Raw genomic sequence first — 22,500 nt, 5'->3', positions numbered from 1 at the left:
AATGTCAACTTAATACTTTACCTCAGGAAAGTACGGTATCAGTTTCAGGTTTTGACTGCTAATTTGATAGAGAATTATACAGGATAAAATCACTATACATGAAGGATGAATGCTTTATTCCTAACTAACTTTGATAAATAAGGGAGTATTGGGCATTAACATGGCAGAATTACAATTTTTTGGTGCAGCAATGTTTTGAACTCATACTGATTTTGCAATTAGTCCATAAGGCATACATGCATTCAGAACATCTGAGCCCACTGACCTAAAAATCAAATATTTTCTTTTATTGCCAAAATGTATCTCAATCAGTTAGTTTTCAGAAATTATTAATATTGGTTTAGTGACAATTTGTATTTTAGTTCTCTTTGGCTTCCATAAAACAATGTCACAACTGGATTTCAATATATACTACTCTGACTAGCATGAACAATAGTGGAGCTTTAGGATGATCATAGTTTCTTTTTAAACATGCTCACAAATTATACCTACAGTATGTAAACTCTCTATTTATGCCCTGACTAATAACTCCAAACCTTTACAATAAAGAAACAGACTCATCTTCACCTCCTGCAGGACAAGAAATACAGTACAGTAACCTTTACATCAAGGCTGCAATGTGTATGGTCTTATAGTTAGAAAGACCAGGGGGTATAAATCAGTTGTTGAGCTTTCGAGTGCATGTCGAGAGGTCCCTGGTTCAAATCCAGGTGCCCCTATAATTTGCTTTTAATGTATAGCGTCCCTTTGCAGTCTATACCTTGTTTGGGACTCAAGTAATGTAAAAATATACTCAAGTGGCAGTCAGGCAACAAAAAATGTTGACATTTCAACTTAATACTTTACAGTATCAGTGGCAGGTTTTTACAGCTACTTTTGATAGAGAATTATACAGCATAAAATAACTGTACATGAAGGATAAATGCTTTATTCCTAACTAACTTTGATAAATAAGGGAGTATTGGGCATTAACATGGCAGAATTCAAAATTATTTGGTACAGCCATGTTTTCAACTCCGACTGATTTTGCAATTAGTCCATAAGGCATACATGCATTCAGAACATCTGAGCCCACTGACCCAAAATTCAAAATATTTTATTTTCTTAGCAAAAATGTACCATGATAAAATAGTTTTCAGAAATTATTAATATTGGTTTGGTAACAATTTGTATTTTAGATCAGTTTTGCTTCCATAAAACAATGTCACAACTGGATTTCAATAAATCCTACTCTGACTAGCACGAACTATATTGGAACTTTAGGATGAACAAAGTTTCTTTTTGAGTATGCTCACAGATTATACCTGCAGTATGTGAACTCTCTATTTATGCCCTGACTAATAACTCCAAACCTTTACCATAAAGAAACAGACTCATCTTCACCTCCTGCAGGACAAGAAATACAGTACAGTAACCTTTACATCAAGGCTGCAATGTGTATGGTCTTATAGTTAGAAAGACCAGGGGGTATAAATCAGTTGTTGAGCATTCGAGTGCATGTCGAGAGGTCCCTGGTTCAAATCCAGGTGCCCCCTATAATTTGCTTTTAATGTATAGCGTCCCTTTGCAGTCTATACCACGTTTGGGACTCAAGTAATGTAAAAACATACTCAAGTGGCAGTCAGGCAACAAAAAATGTTGACATTTCAACTTAATACTTTACCTCAGGGAAGTACAGTATCAGTGGCAGGTTTTTACAGCTACTTTTGATAGAGAATTATACAGCATAAAATAACTGTACATATAGGATGAATGCTTTATTCCTAACTAACTTTGATAAATAAGGGAGTATTGGGCATTAACATGGCAGAATTCAAAATTATTTGGTACAGCCATGTTTTCAACTCCGACTGATTTTGCAATTAGTCCATAAGGCATACATGCATTCAGAACATCTGAGCCCACTGACCCAAAATTCAAATATTTTATTTTCTTAGCAAAAATGTACCATGATAAAATAGTTTTCAGAAATTATTAATATTGGTTTGGTAACAATTTGTATTTTAGATCAGTTTTGCTTCAATAAAACAATGTCACAACTGGATTTCAATAAATCCTACTCTGACTAGCACTAACTATAGTGGAACTTTAGGATGATCAAAGTTTCTTTTTGAGTATGCTCACAGATTATACCTGCAGTATGTGAACTCTCTATTTATGCCCTGACTAATAACTCCAAAGCATTACCATAAAGAAACAGACTCATCTTCACCTCCTGCAGGACAAGAAATACAGTACAGTAACCTTTACATCAAGGCTGCAATGTGTATGTGCTAATAGTGAGAAAGAGCAGGGGGTATATCTCAGTGGTAGAGCATTCGACTGCAGATCGAGAAGTCCCTGGTTCAAATCCGGGTGCACCCTATTACTTGCTTTTAATGTATAGCATCACTTTGCAGTCTATACCTCGTTTGGGACTCAAGTAATGTAAAAACATACTCAAGTGGCAGTCAGGCAACAAAAAATGTTGAAATGTCAACTTAATACTTTACCTCAGGAAAGTACGGTATCAGTTTCAGGTTTTGACTGCTAATTTGATAGAGAATTATACAGGATAAAATCACTATACATGAAGGATGAATGCTTTATTCCTAACTAACTTTGATAAATAAGGGAGTATTGGGCATTAACATGGCAGAATTACAATTTTTTGGTGCAGCCATGTTTTGAACTCATACTGATTTTGCAATTAGTCCATAAGGCATACATGCATTCAGAACATCTGAGCCCACTGACCTAAAAATCAAATATTTTCTTTTATTGCCAAAATGTATCTCAATCAGTTAGTTTTCAGAAATTATTAATATTGGTTTAGTGACAATTTGTATTTTAGTTCTCTTTGGCTTCCATAAAACAATGTCACAACTGGATTTCAATATATACTACTCTGACTAGCACGAACAATAGTGGAGCTTTAGGATGATCAAAGTTTCTTTTTAAATATGCTCACAAATTATACCTACAGTATGTAAACTCTCTATTTATGCCCTGACTAATAACTCCAAACCTTTACAATAAAGAAACAGACTCATCTTCACCTCCTGCAGGACAAGAAATACAGTACAGTAACCTTTACATCAAGGCTGCAATGTGTATGGTCTTATAGTTAGAAAGACCAGGGGGTATAAATCAGTTGTTGAGCTTTCGAGTGCATGTCGAGAGGTCCCTGGTTCAAATCCAGGTGCCCCTATAATTTGCTTTTAATGTATAGCGTCCCTTTGCAGTCTATACCTTGTTTGGGACTCAAGTAATGTAAAAATATACTCAAGTGGCAGTCAGGCAACAAAAAATGTTGACATTTCAACTTAATACTTTACAGTATCAGTGGCAGGTTTTTACAGCTACTTTTGATAGAGAATTATACAGCATAAAATAACTGTACATGAAGGATAAATGCTTTATTCCTAACAAACTTTGATAAATAAGGGAGTATTGGGCATTAACATGGCAGAATTCAAAATTATTTGGTACAGCCATGTTTTCAACTCCGACTGATTTTGCAATTAGTCCATAAGGCATACATGCATTCAGAACATCTGAGCCCACTGACCCAAAATTCAAAATATTTTATTTTCTTAGCAAAAATGTACCATGATAAAATAGTTTTCAGAAATTATTAATATTGGTTTGGTAACAATTTGTATTTTAGATCAGTTTTGCTTCCATAAAACAATGTCACAACTGGATTTCAATAAATCCTACTCTGACTAGCACTAACTATAGTGGAACTTTAGGATGATCAAAGTTTCTTTTTGAGCATGCTCACAGATTATACCTGCAGTATGTGAACTCTCTATTTATGCCCTGACTAATAACTCCAAAGCATTACCATAAAGAAACAGACGCATCTTCACCTCCTGCAGGACAAGAAATACAGTACAGTAACCTTTACATCAAGGCTGCAATGTGTATGTGCTTATAGTGAGAAAGAGCAGGGGGTATAGCTCAGTGGTAGAACATTCGACTGCAGCTCGAGAGGTCCATGGTTCAAATCTGGGTGCCCCCTATTACTTGCTTTTAATGTATAGCATCACTTTGCAGTCTATACCTCGTTTGGGACTCAAGTAATGTAAAAACATACTCAAGTGGCAGTCAGGCAACAAAAAATGTTGAAATGTCAACTTAATACTTTACCTCAGGAAAGTACAGTATCAGTGGCAGGTTTTGACTGCTAATTTGATAGAGAATTATACAGGATAAAATCACTATACATGAAGGATGAATGCTTTATTCCTAACTAACTTTGATAAATAAGGGAGTATTGGGCATTAACATGGCAGAATTACAATTTTTTTGGTGCAGCCATGTTTTGAACTCATACTGATTTTGCAATTAGTCCATAAGGCATACATGCATTCAGAACATCTGAGCCCACTGACCTAAAAATCAAATATTTGATTTTCTTAATCAGTTAGTTTTCAGAAATTATTAATATTGGTTTAGTGACAATTTGTATTTTAGTTCTCTTTGGCTTCCATAAAACAATGTCACAACTGGATTTCAATAAATCCTACTCTGACTAGCACGAACTATATTGGAACTTTAGGATGAACAAAGTTTCTTTTTGAGTATGCTCACAGATTATACCTGCAGTATGTGAACTCTCTATTTATGCCCTGACTAATAACTCCAAACCTTTACCATAAAGAAACAGACTCATCTTCACCTCCTGCAGGACAAGAAATACAGTACAGTAACCTTTACATCAAGGCTGCAATGTGTATGGTCTTATAGTTAGAAAGACCAGGGGGTATAAATCAGTTGTTGAGCATTCGAGTGCATGTCGAGAGGTCCCTGGTTCAAATCCAGGTGCCCCCTATAATTTGCTTTTAATGTATAGCGTCCCTTTGCAGTCTATACCACGTTTGGGACTCAAGTAATGTAAAAACATACTCAAGTGGCAGTCAGGCAACAAAAAATGTTGACATTTCAACTTAATACTTTACCTCAGGGAAGTACAGTATCAGTGGCAGGTTTTTACAGCTACTTTTGATAGAGAATTATACAGCATAAAATAACTGTACATATAGGATGAATGCTTTATTCCTAACTAACTTTGATAAATAAGGGAGTATTGGGCATTAACATGGCAGAATTCAAAATTATTTGGTACAGCCATGTTTTCAACTCCGACTGATTTTGCAATTAGTCCATAAGGCATACATGCATTCAGAACATCTGAGCCCACTGACCCAAAATTCAAATATTTTATTTTCTTAGCAAAAATGTACCATGATAAAATAGTTTTCAGAAATTATTAATATTGGTTTGGTAACAATTTGTATTTTAGATCAGTTTTGCTTCAATAAAACAATGTCACAACTGGATTTCAATAAATCCTACTCTGACTAGCACTAACTATAGTGGAACTTTAGGATGATCAAAGTTTCTTTTTGAGTATGCTCACAGATTATACCTGCAGTATGTGAACTCTCTATTTATGCCCTGACTAATAACTCCAAAGCATTACCATAAAGAAACAGACTCATCTTCACCTCCTGCAGGACAAGAAATACAGTACAGTAACCTTTACATCAAGGCTGCAATGTGTATGTGCTAATAGTGAGAAAGAGCAGGGGGTATAGCTCAGTGGTAGAGCATTCGACTGCAGATCGAGAGGTCCCTGGTTCAAATCCGGGTGCACCCTATTACTTGCTTTTAATGTATAGCATCACTTTGCAGTCTATACCTCGTTTGGGACTCAAGTAATGTAAAAACATACTCAAGTGGCAGTCAGGCAACAAAAAATGTTGAAATGTCAACTTAATACTTTACCTCAGGAAAGTACGGTATCAGTTTCAGGTTTTGACTGCTAATTTGATAGAGAATTATACAGGATAAAATCACTATACATGAAGGATGAATGTTTTATTCCTAACTAACTTTGATAAATAAGGGAGTATTGGGCATTAACATGGCAGAATTACAATTTTTTGGTGCAGCAATGTTTTGAACTCATACTGATTTTGCAATTAGTCCATAAGGCATACATGCATTCAGAACATCTGAGCCCACTGACCTAAAAATCAAATATTTTCTTTTATTGCCAAAATGTATCTCAATCAGTTAGTTTTCAGAAATTATTAATATTGGTTTAGTGACAATTTGTATTTTAGTTCTCTTTGGCTTCCATAAAACAATGTCACAACTGGATTTCAATATATACTACTCTGACTAGCATGAACAATAGTGGAGCTTTAGGATGATCAAAGTTTCTTTTTAAACATGCTCACAGATTATACCTACAGTATGTAAACTCTCTATTTATGCCCTGACTAATAACTCCAAACCTTTACAATAAAGAAACAGACTCATCTTCACCTCCTGCAGGACAAGAAATACAGTACAGTAACCTTACATCAAGGCTGCAATGTGTATGGTCTTATAGTTAGAAAGACCAGGGGGTATAAATCAGTTGTTGAGCATTCGAGTGCATGTCGAGAGGTCCCTGGTTCAAATCCAGGTGCCCCTATAATTTGCTTTTAATGTATAGCGTCCCTTTGCAGTCTATACCTTGTTTGGGACTCAAGTAATGTAAAAACATACTCAAGTGGCAGTCAGGCAACAAAAAATGTTGACATTTCAACTTAATACTTTACCTCAGGAAAGTACAGTATCAGTGGCAGGTTTTTACAGCTACTTTTGATAGAGAATTATACAGCATAAAATAACTGTACATGAAGGATGAATGCTTTATTCCTAACTAACTTTGATAAATAAGGGAGTATTGGGCATTAACATGGCAGAAAATTATTTGGTACAGCCATGTTTTCAACTCCGACTGATTTTGCAATTAGTCCATAAGGCATACATGCATTCAGAACATCTGAGCCCACTGACCCAAAATGCAAATATTTTATTTTCTTAGCAAAAATGTACCATGATAAAATAGTTTTCAGAAATTATTAATATTGGTTTGGTAACAATTTGTATTTTAGATCAGTTTTGCTTCAATAAAACAATGTCACAACTGGATTTCAATAAATCCTACTCTGACTAGCACTAACTATAGTGGAACTTTAGGATGATCAAAGTTTCTTTTTTGAGTATGCTCACAGATTATACCTGCAGTATGTGAACTCTCTATTTATGCCCTGATTAATAACTCCAAAGCATTACCATAAAGAAACAGACTCATCTTCACCTCCTGCAGGACAAGAAATACAGTACAGTAACCTTTACATCAAGGCTGCAATGTGTATGTGCTTATAGTGAGAAAGAGCAGGGGGTATAGCTCAGTGGTAGAGCATTCGACTGCAGATCGAGAGGTCCCTGGTTCAAATCCGGGTGCCCCCTATTACTTGCTTTTAATGTATAGCATCACTTTGCAGTCTATACCTTGTTTGGGACTCAAGTAATATAAAAACATACTCAAGTGGCAGTCAGGCAACAAAAAATGTTGAAATGTCAACTTAATACTTTACCTCAGGAAAGTACAGTATCAGTGGCAGGTTTTGACTGCTAATTTGATAGAGAATTATACAGGATAAAATCACTATACATGAAGGATGAATGCTTTATTCCTAACTAACTTTGATAAATAAGGGAGTATTGGGCATTAACATGGCAGAATTACAATTTTTTTGCTGCAGCCATGTTTTGAACTCATACTGATTTTGCAATTAGTCCATAAGGCATACATGCATTCAGAACATCTGAGCCCACTGACCTAAAAATCAAATATTTGATTTTATTGCCAAAATGTATCTCAATCAGTTAGTTTTCAGAAATTATTAATATTGGTTTAGTGACAATTTGTATTTTAGTTCTCTTTGGCTTCCATAAAACATTGTCACAACTGGATTTCAATATATACTACTCTGACTAGCACGAACAATAGTGGAGCTTTAGGATGATCAAAGTATCTTTTTAAACATGCTCACAGATTATACCTACAGTATGTAAACTCTCTATTTATGCCCTGACTAATAACTCCAAACCTTTACCATAAAGAAACAGACTCATCTTCACCTCCTGCAGGACAAGAAATACAGTACAGTAACCTTTACATCAAGGCTGCAATGTGTATGGTCTTATAGTTAGAAAGACCAGGGGGTATAAATCAGTTGTTGAGCATTCGAGTGCATGTCGAGAGGTCCCTGGTTCAAATCCAGGTGCCCCTATAATTTGCTTTTAATGTATAGCGTCCCTTTGCAGTCTATACCTTGTTTGGGACTCAAGTAATGTAAAAACATACTCAAGTGGCAGTCAGGCAACAAAAAATGTTGACATTTCAACTTAATACTTTACCTCAGGAAAGTACAGTATCAGTGGCAGGTTTTTACAGCTACTTTTGATAGAGAATTATACAGCATAAAATAACTGTACATGAAGGATGAATGCTTTATTCCTAACTAACTTTGATAAATAAGGGAGTATTGGGCATTAACATGGCAGAAAATTATTTGGTACAGCCATGTTTTCCACTCCGACTGATTTTGCAATTAGTCCATAAGGCATACATGCATTCAGAACATCTGAGCCCACTGACCCAAAATTCAAATATTTTATTTTCTTAGCAAAAATGTACCATGATAAAATAGTTTTCAGAAATTATTAATATTGGTTTGGTAACAATTTGTATTTTAGATCAGTTTTGCTTCAATAAAACAATGTCACAACTGGATTTCAATAAATCCTACTCTGACTAGCACTAACTATAGTGGAACTTTAGGATGATCAAAGTTTCTTTTTGAGTATGCTCACAGATTATACCTGCAGTATGTGAACTCTCTATTTATGCCCTGACTAATAACTCCAAAGCATTACCATAAAGAAACAGACTCATCTTCACCTCCTGCAGGACAAGAAATACAGTAAAGTAACCTTTACATCAAGGCTGCAATGTGTATGTGCTTATAGTGAGAAAGAGCAGGGGGTATAGCTCAGTGGTAGAGCATTCGACTGCAGATCGAGAGGTCCCTGGTTCAAATCCGGGTGCCCCCTATTACTTGCTTTTAATGTATAGCATCACTTTGCAGTCTATACCTTGTTTGGGACTCAAGTAATATAAAAACATAGTCAAGTGGCAGTCAGGCAACAAAAAATGTTGAAATGTCAACTTAATACTTTACCTCAGGAAAGTACAGTATCAGTGGCAGGTTTTGACTGCTAATTTGATAGAGAATTATACAGGATAAAATCACTATACATGAAGGATGAATGCTTTATTCCTAACTAACTTTGATAAATAAGGGAGTATTGGGCATTAACATGGCAGAATTACAATTTTTTTGGTGCAGCCATGTTTTGAACTCATACTGATTTTGCAATTAGTCCATAAGGCATACATGCATTCAGAACATCTGAGCCCACTGACCTAAAAATCAAATATTTGATTTTATTGCCAAAATGTATCTCAATCAGTTAGTTTTCAGAAATTATTAATATTGGTTTAGTGACAATTTGTATTTTAGTTCTCTTTGGCTTCCATAAAACAATGTCACAACTGGATTTCAATATATACTACTCTGACTAGCACGAACAATAGTGGAGCTTTAGGATGATCAAAGTTTCTTTTTAAACATGCTCACAGATTATACCTACAGTATGTAAACTCTCTATTTATGCCCTGACTAATAACTCCAAACCTTTACCATAAAGAAACAGACTCATCTTCACCTCCTGCAGGACAAGAAATACAGTACAGTAACCTTTACATCAAGGCTGCAATGTGTATGGTCTTATAGTTAGAAAGACCAGGGGGTATAAATCAGTTGTTGAGCATTCGAGTGCATGTCGAGAGGTCCCTGGTTCAAATCCAGGTGCCCCTATAATTTGCTTTTAATGTATAGCGTCCCTTTGCAGTCTATACCTTGTTTGGGACTCAAGTAATGTAAAAACATACTCAAGTGGCAGTCAGGCAACAAAAAATGTTGACATTTCAACTTAATACTTTACCTCAGGAAAGTACATTATCAGTGGCAGGTTTTTACAGCTACTTTTGATAGAGAATTATACAGCAGAAAATAACTGTACATGAAGGATGAATGCTTTATTCCTAACTAACTTTGATAAATAAGGGAGTATTGGGCATTAACATGGCAGAAAATTATTTGGTACAGCCATGTTTTCAACTCCGACTGATTTTGCAATTAGTCCATAAGGCATACATGCATTCATAACATCTGAGCCCACTGACCCAAAATTCAAATATTTTATTTTCTTAGCAAAAATGTACCATGATAAAATAGTTTTCAGAAATTATTAATATTGGTTTGGTAACAATTTGTATTTTAGATCAGTTTTGCTTCAATAAAACAATGTCACAACTGGATTTCAATAAATCCTACTCTGACTAGCACTAACTATAGTGGAACTTTAGGATGATCAAAGTTTCTTTTTGAGTATGCTCACAGATTATACCTGCAGTATGTGAACTCTCTATTTATGCCCTGACTAATAACTCCAAAGCATTACCATAAAGAAACAGACTCATCTTCACCTCCTGCAGGACAAGAAATACAGTACAGTAACCTTTACATCAAGGCTGCAATGTGTATGTGCTTATAGTGAGAAAGAGCAGGGGGTATAGCTCAGTGGTAGAGCATTCGACTGCAGATCGAGAGGTCCCTGGTTCAAATCCGGGTGCCCCCTATTACTTGCTTTTAATGTATAGCATCACTTTGCAGTCTATACCTTGTTTGGGACTCAAGTAATATAAAAACATACTCAAGTGGCAGTCAGGCAACAAAAAATGTTGAAATGTCAACTTAATACTTTACCTCAGGAAAGTACAGTATCAGTGGCAGGTTTTGACTGCTAATTTGATAGAGAATTATACAGGATAAAATCACTATACATGAAGGATGAATGCTTTATTCCTAACTAACTTTGATAAATAAGGGAGTATTGGGCATTAACATGGCAGAATTACAATTTTTTTGGTGCAGCCATGTTTTGAACTCATACTGATTTTGCAATTAGTCCATAAGGCATACATGCATTCAGAACATCTGAGCCCACTGACCTAAAAATCAAATATTTGATTTTATTGCCAAAATGTATCTCAATCAGTTAGTTTTCAGAAATTATTAATATTGGTTTAGTGACAATTTGTATTTTAGTTCTCTTTGGCTTCCATAAAACAATGTCACAACTGGATTTCAATATATACTACTCTGACTAGCACGAACAATAGTGGAGCTTTAGGATGATCAAAGTTTCTTTTTAAACATGCTCACAGATTATACCTACAGTATGTAAACTCTCTATTTATGCCCTGACTAATAACTCCAAACCTTTACCATAAAGAAACAGACTCATCTTCACCTCCTGCAGGACAAGAAATACAGTACAGTAACCTTTACATCAAGGCTGCAATGTGTAAGGTCTTATAGTTAGAAAGACCAGGGGGTATAAATCAGTTGTTGAGCATTCGAGTGCATGTCGAGAGGTCCCTGGTTCAAATCCAGGTGCCCCTATAATTTGCTTTTAATGTATAGCGTCCCTTTGCAGTCTATACCTTGTTTGGGACTCAAGTAATGTAAAAACATACTCAAGTGGCAGTCAGGCAACAAAAAATGTTGACATTTCAACTTAATACTTTACCTCAGGAAAGTACAGTATCAGTGGCAGGTTTTTACAGCTACTTTTGATAGAGAATTATACAGCATAAAATAACTGTACATGAAGGATGAATGCTTTATTCCTAACTAACTTTGATAAATAAGGGAGTATTGGGCATTAACATGGCAGAAAATTATTTGGTACAGCCATGTTTTCCACTCCGACTGATTTTGCAATTAGTCCATAAGGCATACATGCATTCAGAACATCTGAGCCCACTGACCCAAAATTCAAATATTTTATTTTCTTAGCAAAAATGTACCATGATAAAATAGTTTTCAGAAATTATTAATATTGGTTTGGTAACAATTTGTATTTTAGATCAGTTTTGCTTCAATAAAACAATGTCACAACTGGATTTCAATAAATCCTACTCTGACTAGCACTAACTATAGTGGAACTTTAGGATGATCAAAGTTTCTTTTTGAGTATGCTCACAGATTATACCTGCAGTATGTGAACTCTCTATTTATGCCCTGACTAATAACTCCAAAGCATTACCATAAAGAAACAGACTCATCTTCACCTCCTGCAGGACAAGAAATACAGTAAAGTAACCTTTACATCAAGGCTGCAATGTGTATGTGCTTATAGTGAGAAAGAGCAGGGGGTATAGCTCAGTGGTAGAGCATTCGACTGCAGATCGAGAGGTCCCTGGTTCAAATCCGGGTGCCCCCTATTACTTGCTTTTAATGTATAGCATCACTTTGCAGTCTATACCTTGTTTGGGACTCAAGTAATATAAAAACATAGTCAAGTGGCAGTCAGGCAACAAAAAATGTTGAAATGTCAACTTAATACTTTACCTCAGGAAAGTACAGTATCAGTGGCAGGTTTTGACTGCTAATTTGATAGAGAATTATACAGGATAAAATCACTATACATGAAGGATGAATGCTTTATTCCTAACTAACTTTGATAAATAAGGGAGTATTGGGCATTAACATGGCAGAATTACAATTTTTTTGGTGCAGCCATGTTTTGAACTCATACTGATTTTGCAATTAGTCCATAAGGCATACATGCATTCAGAACATCTGAGCCCACTGACCTAAAAATCAAATATTTGATTTTATTGCCAAAATGTATCTCAATCAGTTAGTTTTCAGAAATTATTAATATTGGTTTAGTGACAATTTGTATTTTAGTTCTCTTTGGCTTCCATAAAACAATGTCACAACTGGATTTCAATATATACTACTCTGACTAGCACGAACAATAGTGGAGCTTTAGGATGATCAAAGTTTCTTTTTAAACATGCTCACAGATTATACCTACAGTATGTAAACTCTCTATTTATGCCCTGACTAATAACTCCAAACCTTTACCATAAAGAAACAGACTCATCTTCACCTCCTGCAGGACAAGAAATACAGTACAGTAACCTTTACATCAAGGCTGCAATGTGTATGGTCTTATAGTTAGAAAGACCAGGGGGTATAAATCAGTTGTTGAGCATTCGAGTGCATGTCGAGAGGTCCCTGGTTCAAATCCAGGTGCCCCTATAATTTGCTTTTAATGTATAGCGTCCCTTTGCAGTCTATACCTTGTTTGGGACTCAAGTAATGTAAAAACATACTCAAGTGGCAGTCAGGCAACAAAAAATGTTGACATTTCAACTTAATACTTTACCTCAGGAAAGTACATTATCAGTGGCAGGTTTTTACAGCTACTTTTGATAGAGAATTATACAGCAGAAAATAACTGTACATGAAGGATGAATGCTTTATTCCTAACTAACTTTGATAAATAAGGGAGTATTGGGCATTAACATGGCAGAAAATTATTTGGTACAGCCATGTTTTCAACTCCGACTGATTTTGCAATTAGTCCATAAGGCATACATGCATTCATAACATCTGAGCCCACTGACCCAAAATTCAAATATTTTATTTTCTTAGCAAAAATGTACCATGATAAAATAGTTTTCAGAAATTATTAATATTGGTTTGGTAACAATTTGTATTTTAGATCAGTTTTGCTTCAATAAAACAATGTCACAACTGGATTTCAATAAATCCTACTCTGACTAGCACTAACTATAGTGGAACTTTAGGATGATCAAAGTTTCTTTTTGAGTATGCTCACAGATTATACCTGCAGTATGTGAACTCTCTATTTATGCCCTGACTAATAACTCCAAAGCATTACCATAAAGAAACAGACTCATCTTCACCTCCTGCAGGACAAGAAATACAGTACAGTAACCTTTACATCAAGGCTGCAATGTGTATGTGCTTATAGTGAGAAAGAGCAGGGGGTATAGCTCAGTGGTAGAGCATTCGACTGCAGATCGAGAGGTCCCTGGTTCAAATCCGGGTGCCCCCTATTACTTGCTTTTAATGTATAGCATCACTTTGCAGTCTATACCTTGTTTGGGACTCAAGTAATATAAAAACATACTCAAGTGGCAGTCAGGCAACAAAAAATGTTGAAATGTCAACTTAATACTTTACCTCAGGAAAGTACAGTATCAGTGGCAGGTTTTGACTGCTAATTTGATAGAGAATTATACAGGATAAAATCACTATACATGAAGGATGAATGCTTTATTCCTAACTAACTTTGATAAATAAGGGAGTATTGGGCATTAACATGGCAGAATTACAATTTTTTTGGTGCAGCCATGTTTTGAACTCATACTGATTTTGCAATTAGTCCATAAGGCATACATGCATTCAGAACATCTGAGCCCACTGACCTAAAAATCAAATATTTGATTTTATTGCCAAAATGTATCTCAATCAGTTAGTTTTCAGAAATTATTAATATTGGTTTAGTGACAATTTGTATTTTAGTTCTCTTTGGCTTCCATAAAACAATGTCACAACTGGATTTCAATATATACTACTCTGACTAGCACGAACAATAGTGGAGCTTTAGGATGATCAAAGTTTCTTTTTAAACATGCTCACAGATTATACCTACAGTATGTAAACTCTCTATTTATGCCCTGACTAATAACTCCAAACCTTTACCATAAAGAAACAGACTCATCTTCACCTCCTGCAGGACAAGAAATACAGTACAGTAACCTTTACATCAAGGCTGCAATGTGTATGGTCTTATAGTTAGAAAGACCAGGGGCTATAAATCAGTTGTTGAGCATTCGAGTGCATGTCGAGAGGTCCCTGGTTCAAATCCAGGTGCCCCTATAATTTGCTTTTAATGTATAGCGTCCCTTTGCAGTCTATACCTTGTTTGGGACTCAAGTAATGTAAAAACATACTCAAGTGGCAGTCAGGCAACAAAAAATGTTGACATTTCAACTTAATACTTTACCTCAGGAAAGTACAGTATCAGTGGCAGGTTTTTACAGCTACTTTTGATAGAGAATTATACAGCATAAAATAACTGTACATGAAGGATGAATGCTTTATTCCTAACTAACTTTGATAAATAAGGGAGTATTGGGCATTAACATGGCAGAAAATTATTTGGTACAGCCATGTTTTCCACTCCGACTGATTTTGCAATTAGTCCATAAGGCATACATGCATTCAGAACATCTGAGCCCACTGACCCAAAATTCAAATATTTTATTTTCTTAGCAAAAATGTACCATGATAAAATAGTTTTCAGAAATTATTAATATTGGTTTGGTAACAATTTGTATTTTAGATCAGTTTTGCTTCAATAAAACAATGTCACAACTGGATTTCAATAAATCCTACTCTGACTAGCACTAACTATAGTGGAACTTTAGGATGATCAAAGTTTCTTTTTGAGTATGCTCACAGATTATACCTGCAGTATGTGAACTCTCTATTTATGCCCTGACTAATAACTCCAAAGCATTACCATAAAGAAACAGACTCATCTTCACCTCCTGCAGGACAAGAAATACAGTAAAGTAACCTTTACATCAAGGCTGCAATGTGTATGTGCTTATAGTGAGAAAGAGCAGGGGGTATAGCTCAGTGGTAGAGCATTCGACTGCAGATCGAGAGGTCCCTGGTTCAAATCCGGGTGCCCCCTATTACTTGCTTTTAATGTATAGCATCACTTTGCAGTCTATACCTTGTTTGGGACTCAAGTAATATAAAAACATAGTCAAGTGGCAGTCAGGCAACAAAAAATGTTGAAATGTCAACTTAATACTTTACCTCAGGAAAGTACAGTATCAGTGGCAGGTTTTGACTGCTAATTTGATAGAGAATTATACAGGATAAAATCACTATACATGAAGGATGAATGCTTTATTCCTAACTAACTTTGATAAATAAGGGAGTATTGGGCATTAACATGGCAGAATTACAATTTTTTTGGTGCAGCCATGTTTTGAACTCATACTGATTTTGCAATTAGTCCATAAGGCATACATGCATTCAGAACATCTGAGCCCACTGACCTAAAAATCAAATATTTGATTTTATTGCCAAAATGTATCTCAATCAGTTAGTTTTCAGAAATTATTAATATTGGTTTAGTGACAATTTGTATTTTAGTTCTCTTTGGCTTCCATAAAACAATGTCACAACTGGATTTCAATATATACTACTCTGACTAGCACGAACAATAGTGGAGCTTTAGGATGATCAAAGTTTCTTTTTAAACATGCTCACAGATTATACCTACAGTATGTAAACTCTCTATTTATGCCCTGACTAATAACTCCAAACCTTTACCATAAAGAAACAGACTCATCTTCACCTCCTGCAGGACAAGAAATACAGTACAGTAACCTTTACATCAAGGCTGCAATGTGTATGGTCTTATAGTTAGAAAGACCAGGGGGTATAAATCAGTTGTTGAGCATTCGAGTGCATGTCGAGAGGTCCCTGGTTCAAATCCAGGCGCCCCTATAATTTGCTTTTAATGTATAGCGTCCCTTTGCAGTCTATACCTTGTTTGGGACTCAAGTAATGTAAAAACATACTCAAGTGGCAGTCAGGCAACAAAAAATGTTGACATTTCAACTTAATACTTTACCTCAGGAAAGTACATTATCAGTGGCAGGTTTTTACAGCTACTTTTGATAGAGAATTATACAGCAGAAAATAACTGTACATGAAGGATGAATGCTTTATTCCTAACTAACTTTGATAAATAAGGGAGTATTGGGCATTAACATGGCAGAAAATTATTTGGTACAGCCATGTTTTCAACTCCGACTGATTTTGCAATTAGTCCATAAGGCATACATGCATTCATAACATCTGAGCCCACTGACCCAAAATTCAAATATTTTATTTTCTTAGCAAAAATGTACCATGATAAAATAGTTTTCAGAAATTATTAATATTGGTTTGGTAACAATTTGTATTTTAGATCAGTTTTGCTTCAATAAAACAATGTCACAACTGGATTTCAATAAATCCTACTCTGACTAGCACTAACTATAGTGGAACTTTAGGATGATCAAAGTTTCTTTTTGAGTATGCTCACAGATTATACCTGCAGTATGTGAACTCTCTATTTATGCCCTGACTAATAACTCCAAAGCATTACCATAAAGAAACAGACTCATCTTCACCTCCTGCAGGACAAGAAATACAGTACAGTAACCTTTACATCAAGGCTGCAATGTGTATGTGCTTATAGTGAGAAAGAGCAGGGGGTATAGCTCAGTGGTAGAGCATTCGACTGCAGATCGAGAGGTCCCTGGTTCAAATCCGGGTGCCCCCTATTACTTGCTTTTAATGTATAGCATCACTTTGCAGTCTCTACCTTGTTTGGGACTCAAGTAATATAAAAACATACTCAAGTGGCAGTCAGGCAACAAAAAATGTTGAAATGTCAACTTAATACTTTACCTCAGGAAAGTACAGTATCAGTGGCAGGTTTTGACTGCTAATTTGATAGAGAATTATACAGGATAAAATCACTATACATGAAGGATGAATGCTTTATTCCTAACTAACTTTGATAAATAAGGGAGTATTGGGCATTAACATGGCAGAATTACAATTTTTTTGGTGCAGCCATGTTTTGAACTCATACTGATTTTGCAATTAGTCCATAAGGCATACATGCATTCAGAACATCTGAGCCCACTGACCTAAAAATCAAATATTTGATTTTATTGCCAAAATGTATCTCAATCAGTTAGTTTTCAGAAATTATTAATATTGGTTTAGTGACAATTTGTATTTTAGTTCTCTTTGGCTTCCATAAAACAATGTCACAACTGGATTTCAATATATACTACTCTGACTAGCACGAACAATAGTGGAGCTTTAGGATGATCAAAGTTTCTTTTTAAACATGCTCACAGATTATACCTACAGTATGTAAACTCTCTATTTATGCCCTGACTAATAACTCCAAACCTTTACCATAAAGAAACAGACTCATCTTCACCTCTTGCAGGACAAGAAATACAGTACAGTAACCTTTACATCAAGGCTGCAATGTGTATGGTCTTATAGTTAGAAAGACCAGGGGGTATAAATCAGTTGTTGAGCATTCGAGTGCATGTCGAGAGGTCCCTGGTTCAAATCCAGGTGCCCCTATAATTTGCTTTTAATGTATAGCGTCCCTTTGCAGTCTATACCTTGTTTTGGACTCAAGTAATGTAAAAACATACTCAAGTGGCAGTCAGGCAACAAAAAATGTTGACATTTCAACTTAATACTTTACCTCAGGAAAGTACATTATCAGTGGCAGGTTTTTACAGCTACTTTTGATAGAGAATTATACAGCATAAAATAACTGTACATGAAGGATGAATGCTTTATTCCTAACTAACTTTGATAAATAAGGGAGTATTGGGCATTAACATGGCAGAAAATTATTTGGTACAGCCATGTTTTCAACTCCGACTGATTTTGCAATTAGTCCATAAGGCATACATGCATTCAGAACATCTGAGCCCACTGACCCAAAATTCAAATATTTTATTTTCTTAGCAAAAATGTACCATGATAAAATAGTTTTCAGAAATTATTAATATTGGTTTGGTAACAATTTGTATTTTAGATCAGTTTTGCTTCAATAAAACAATGTCACAACTGGATTTCAATAAATCCTACTCTGACTAGCACTAACTATAGTGGAACTTTAGGATGATCAAAGTTTCTTTTTGAGTATGCTCACAGATTATACCTGCAGTATGTGAACTCTCTATTTATGCCCTGACTAATAACTCCAAAGCATTACCATAAAGCAGGCATTCCCAACCGCGGTCCTCAAGGCACACCAACAGTGCAGGTTTTAGTGATATCCAGGCTTCAGCACGGATGGTTAAATCAAAATAACTGAGCTACTGATTAAGTCACCTGTGTTCAAGCCTGGATATCACTAAAACCAGAACTGTTAGTGTGCCTTGAGGACCGAGGTTGGGAAACACTGCCATAAAGAAACAGACTCATCTTCACCTCCTGCAGGACAAGAAATACAGTACAGTAACCTTTACATCAAGGCTGCAATGTGTATGTGCTTATAGTGAGAAAGAGCAGGGGGTATAGCTCAGTGGTAGAGCATTCGACTGCAGATCGAGAGGTCCCTGGTTCAAATCCGGGTGCCCCCTATTACTTGCTTTTAATGTATAGCATCACTTTGCAGTCTATACCTTGTTTGGGACTCAAGTAATATAAAAACATACTCAAGTGGCAGTCAGGCAACAAAAAATGTTGAAATGTCAACTTAATACTTTACCTCAGGAAAGTACAGTATCAGTGGCAGGTTTTGACTGCTAATTTGATAGAGAATTATACAGGATAAAATCACTATACATGAAGGATGAATGCTTTATTCCTAACTAACTTTGATAAATAAGGGAGTATTGGGCATTAACATGGCAGAATTACAATTTTTTTGGTGCAGCCATGTTTTGAACTCATACTGATTTTGCAATTAGTCCATAAGGCATACATGCATTCAGAACATCTGAGCCCACTGACCTAAAAATCAAATATTTGATTTTATTGCCAAAATGTATCTCAATCAGTTAGTTTTCAGAAATTATTAATATTGGTTTAGTGACAATTTGTATTTTAGTTCTCTTTGGCTTCCATAAAACAATGTCACAACTGGATTTCAATATATACTACTCTGACTAGCACGAACAATAGTGGAGCTTTAGGATGATCAAAGTATCTTTTTAAACATGCTCACAGATTATACCTACAGTATGTAAACTCTCTATTTATGCCCTGACTAATAACTCCAAACCTTTACCATAAAGAAACAGACTCATCTTCACCTCCTGCAGGACAAGAAATACAGTACAGTAACCTTTACATCAAGGCTGCAATGTGTATGGTCTTATAGTTAGAAAGACCAGGGGGTATAAATCAGTTGTTGAGCATTCGAGTGCATGTCGAGAGGTCCCTGGTTCAAATCCAGGTGCCCCTATAATTTGCTTTTAATGTATAGCGTCCCTTTGCAGTCTATACCTTGTTTGGGACTCAAGTAATGTAAAAACATACTCAAGTGGCAGTCAGGCAACAAAAAATGTTGACATTTCAACTTAATACTTTACCTCAGGAAAGTACAGTATCAGTGGCAGGTTTTTACAGCTACTTTTGATAGAGAATTATACAGCATAAAATAACTGTACATGAAGGATGAATGCTTTATTCCTAACTAACTTTGATAAATAAGGGAGTATTGGGCATTAACATGGCAGAAAATTATTTGGTACAGCCATGTTTTCAACTCCGACTGATTTTGCAATTAGTCCATAAGGCATACATGCATTCAGAACATCTGAGCCCACTGACCCAAAATTCAAATATTTTATTTTCTTAGCAAAAATGTACCATGATAAAATAGTTTTCAGAAATTATTAATATTGGTTTGGTAACAATGTGTATTTTAGATCAGTTTTGCTTCAATAAAATAATGTCACAACTGGATTTCAATAAATCCTACTCTGACTAGCACTAACTATAGTGGAACTTTAGGATGATCAAAGTTTCTTTTTGAGTATGCTCACAGATTATACCTGCAGTATGTGAACTCTCTATTTATGCCCTGACTAATAACTCCAAAGCATTACCATAAAGAAACAGACTCATCTTCACCTCCTGCAGGACAAGAAATACAGTACAGTAACCTTTACATCAAGGCTGCAATGTGTATGTGCTTATAGTGAGAAAGAGCAGGGGGTATAGCTCAGTGGTAGAGCATTCGACTGCAGATCGAGAGGTCCCTGGTTCAAATCCGGGTGCCCCCTATTACTTGCTTTTAATGTATAGCATCACTTTGCAGTCTATACCTTGTTTGGGACTCAGGTAATATAAAAACATACTCAAGTGGCAGTCAGGCAACAAAAAATGTTGAAATGTCAACTTAATACTTTACCTCAGGAAAGTACAGTATCAGTGGCAGGTTTTGACTGCTAATTTGATAGAGAATTATACAGGATAAAATCACTATACATGAAGGATGAATGCTTTATTCCTAACTAACTTTGATAAATAAGGGAGTATTGGGCATTAACATGGCAGAATTACAATTTTTTTGCTGCAGCCATGTTTTGAACTCATACTGATTTTGCAATTAGTCCATAAGGCATACATGCATTCAGAACATCTGAGCCCACTGACCTAAAAATCAAATATTTGATTTTATTGCCAAAATGTATATCAATCAGTTAGTTTTCAGAAATTATTAATATTGGTTTAGTGACAATTTGTATTTTAGTTCTCTTTGGCTTCCATAAAACAATGTCACAACTGGATTTCAATATATACTACTCTGACTAGCACGAACAATAGTGGAGCTTTAGGATGATCAAAGTATCTTTTTAAACATGCTCACAGATTATACCTACAGTATGTAAACTCTCTATTTATGCCCTAACTAATAACTCCAAACCTTTACCATAAAGAAACAGACTCATCTTCACCTCCTGCAGGACAAGAAATACAGTACAGTAACCTTTACATCAAGGCTGCAATGTGTATGGTCTTATAGTTAGAAAGACCAGGGGGTATAAATCAGTTGTTGAGCATTCGAGTGCATGTCGAGAGGTCCCTGGTTCAAATCCAGGTGCCCCTATAATTTGCTTTTAATGTATAGCGTCCCTTTGCAGTCTATACCTTGTTTGGGACTCAAGTAATGTAAAAACATACTCAAGTGGCAGTCAGGCAACAAAAAATGTTGACATTTCAACTTAATACTTTACCTCAGGAAAGTACAGTATCAGTGGCAGGTTTTTACAGCTACTTTTGATAGAGAATTATACAGCATAAAATAACTGTGCATGAAGGATGAATGCTTTATTCCTAACTAACTTTGATAAATAAGGGAGTATTGGGCATTAACATGGCAGAAAATTATTTGGTACAGCCATGTTTTCAACTCCGACTGATTTTGCAATTAGTCCATAAGGCATACATGCATTCAGAACATCTGAGCCCACTGACCCAAAATTCAAATATTTTATTTTATTAGCAAAAATGTACCATGATAAAATAGTTTTCAGAAATTATTAATATTGGTTTGGTAACAATTTGTATTTTAGATCAGTTTTGCTTCAATAAAACAATGTCACAACTGGATTTCAATAAATCCTACTCTGACTAGCACTAACTATAGTGGAACTTTAGGATGATCAAAGTTTCTTTTTGAGTATGCTCACAGATTATACCTGCAGTATGTGAACTCTCTATTTATGCCCTGACTAATAACTCCAAAGCATTACCATAAAGAAACAGACTCATCTTCACCTCCTGCAGGACAAGAAATACAGTACAGTAACCTTTACATCAAGGCTGCAATGTGTATGTGCTTATAGTGAGAAAGAGCAGGGGGTATAGCTCAGTGGTAGAGCATTCGACTGCAGATCGAGATGTCCCTGGTTCAAATCCGGGTGCCCCCTATTACTTCCTTTTAATGTATAGCATCACTTTGCAGTCTATACCTTGTTTGGGACTCAAGTAATATAAAAACATACTCAAGTGGCAGTCAGGCAACAAAAAATGTTGAAATGTTAATTTAATACTTTACCTCAGGAAAGTACAGTATCAGTGGCAGGTTTTG

General features: G+C 35.6%; 13 non-coding genes across 13 annotated transcripts; all 13 read left to right on the top strand.

Moving 5' to 3' along the window:
- The first annotated feature begins 2,292 nt into the window (after positions 1 to 2,292).
- Positions 2,293 to 2,364, top strand: TRNAC-GCA (transfer RNA cysteine (anticodon GCA)). Its single transcript has one exon. It is a non-coding gene; the product is annotated as a tRNA-Cys (tRNA).
- Positions 2,365 to 3,934: 1,570 nt separating this feature from the next.
- On the top strand, positions 3,935 to 4,006 carry TRNAC-GCA (transfer RNA cysteine (anticodon GCA)). The gene has a single exon. It is a non-coding gene; the product is annotated as a tRNA-Cys (tRNA).
- Positions 4,007 to 5,575: 1,569 nt separating this feature from the next.
- On the top strand, positions 5,576 to 5,647 carry TRNAC-GCA (transfer RNA cysteine (anticodon GCA)). The gene has a single exon. It is a non-coding gene; the product is annotated as a tRNA-Cys (tRNA).
- Positions 5,648 to 7,224: 1,577 nt separating this feature from the next.
- On the top strand, positions 7,225 to 7,296 carry TRNAC-GCA (transfer RNA cysteine (anticodon GCA)). Its single transcript has one exon. It is a non-coding gene; the product is annotated as a tRNA-Cys (tRNA).
- A 1,578-nt stretch (positions 7,297 to 8,874) lies between these two features.
- Positions 8,875 to 8,946, top strand: TRNAC-GCA (transfer RNA cysteine (anticodon GCA)). The gene has a single exon. It is a non-coding gene; the product is annotated as a tRNA-Cys (tRNA).
- A 1,578-nt stretch (positions 8,947 to 10,524) lies between these two features.
- Positions 10,525 to 10,596, top strand: TRNAC-GCA (transfer RNA cysteine (anticodon GCA)). Its single transcript has one exon. It is a non-coding gene; the product is annotated as a tRNA-Cys (tRNA).
- A 1,578-nt stretch (positions 10,597 to 12,174) lies between these two features.
- TRNAC-GCA (transfer RNA cysteine (anticodon GCA)) lies at positions 12,175 to 12,246 on the top strand. Its single transcript has one exon. It is a non-coding gene; the product is annotated as a tRNA-Cys (tRNA).
- A 1,578-nt stretch (positions 12,247 to 13,824) lies between these two features.
- TRNAC-GCA (transfer RNA cysteine (anticodon GCA)) lies at positions 13,825 to 13,896 on the top strand. The gene has a single exon. It is a non-coding gene; the product is annotated as a tRNA-Cys (tRNA).
- Positions 13,897 to 15,474: 1,578 nt separating this feature from the next.
- Positions 15,475 to 15,546, top strand: TRNAC-GCA (transfer RNA cysteine (anticodon GCA)). The gene has a single exon. It is a non-coding gene; the product is annotated as a tRNA-Cys (tRNA).
- Positions 15,547 to 17,124: 1,578 nt separating this feature from the next.
- On the top strand, positions 17,125 to 17,196 carry TRNAC-GCA (transfer RNA cysteine (anticodon GCA)). The gene has a single exon. It is a non-coding gene; the product is annotated as a tRNA-Cys (tRNA).
- A 1,771-nt stretch (positions 17,197 to 18,967) lies between these two features.
- Positions 18,968 to 19,039, top strand: TRNAC-GCA (transfer RNA cysteine (anticodon GCA)). The gene has a single exon. It is a non-coding gene; the product is annotated as a tRNA-Cys (tRNA).
- A 1,578-nt stretch (positions 19,040 to 20,617) lies between these two features.
- On the top strand, positions 20,618 to 20,689 carry TRNAC-GCA (transfer RNA cysteine (anticodon GCA)). Its single transcript has one exon. It is a non-coding gene; the product is annotated as a tRNA-Cys (tRNA).
- A 1,578-nt stretch (positions 20,690 to 22,267) lies between these two features.
- On the top strand, positions 22,268 to 22,339 carry TRNAC-GCA (transfer RNA cysteine (anticodon GCA)). The gene has a single exon. It is a non-coding gene; the product is annotated as a tRNA-Cys (tRNA).
- Positions 22,340 to 22,500: the final 161 nt, after the last annotated feature.

This window comes from Pseudophryne corroboree, chromosome 1, assembly GCF_028390025.1.
Source record: "Pseudophryne corroboree isolate aPseCor3 chromosome 1, aPseCor3.hap2, whole genome shotgun sequence".
Taxonomy (NCBI): domain Eukaryota; kingdom Metazoa; phylum Chordata; class Amphibia; order Anura; family Myobatrachidae; genus Pseudophryne; species Pseudophryne corroboree.
Note: the sequence above shows the minus strand (reverse complement) of the source record. Positions and strands in the feature narration are given on the sequence as shown.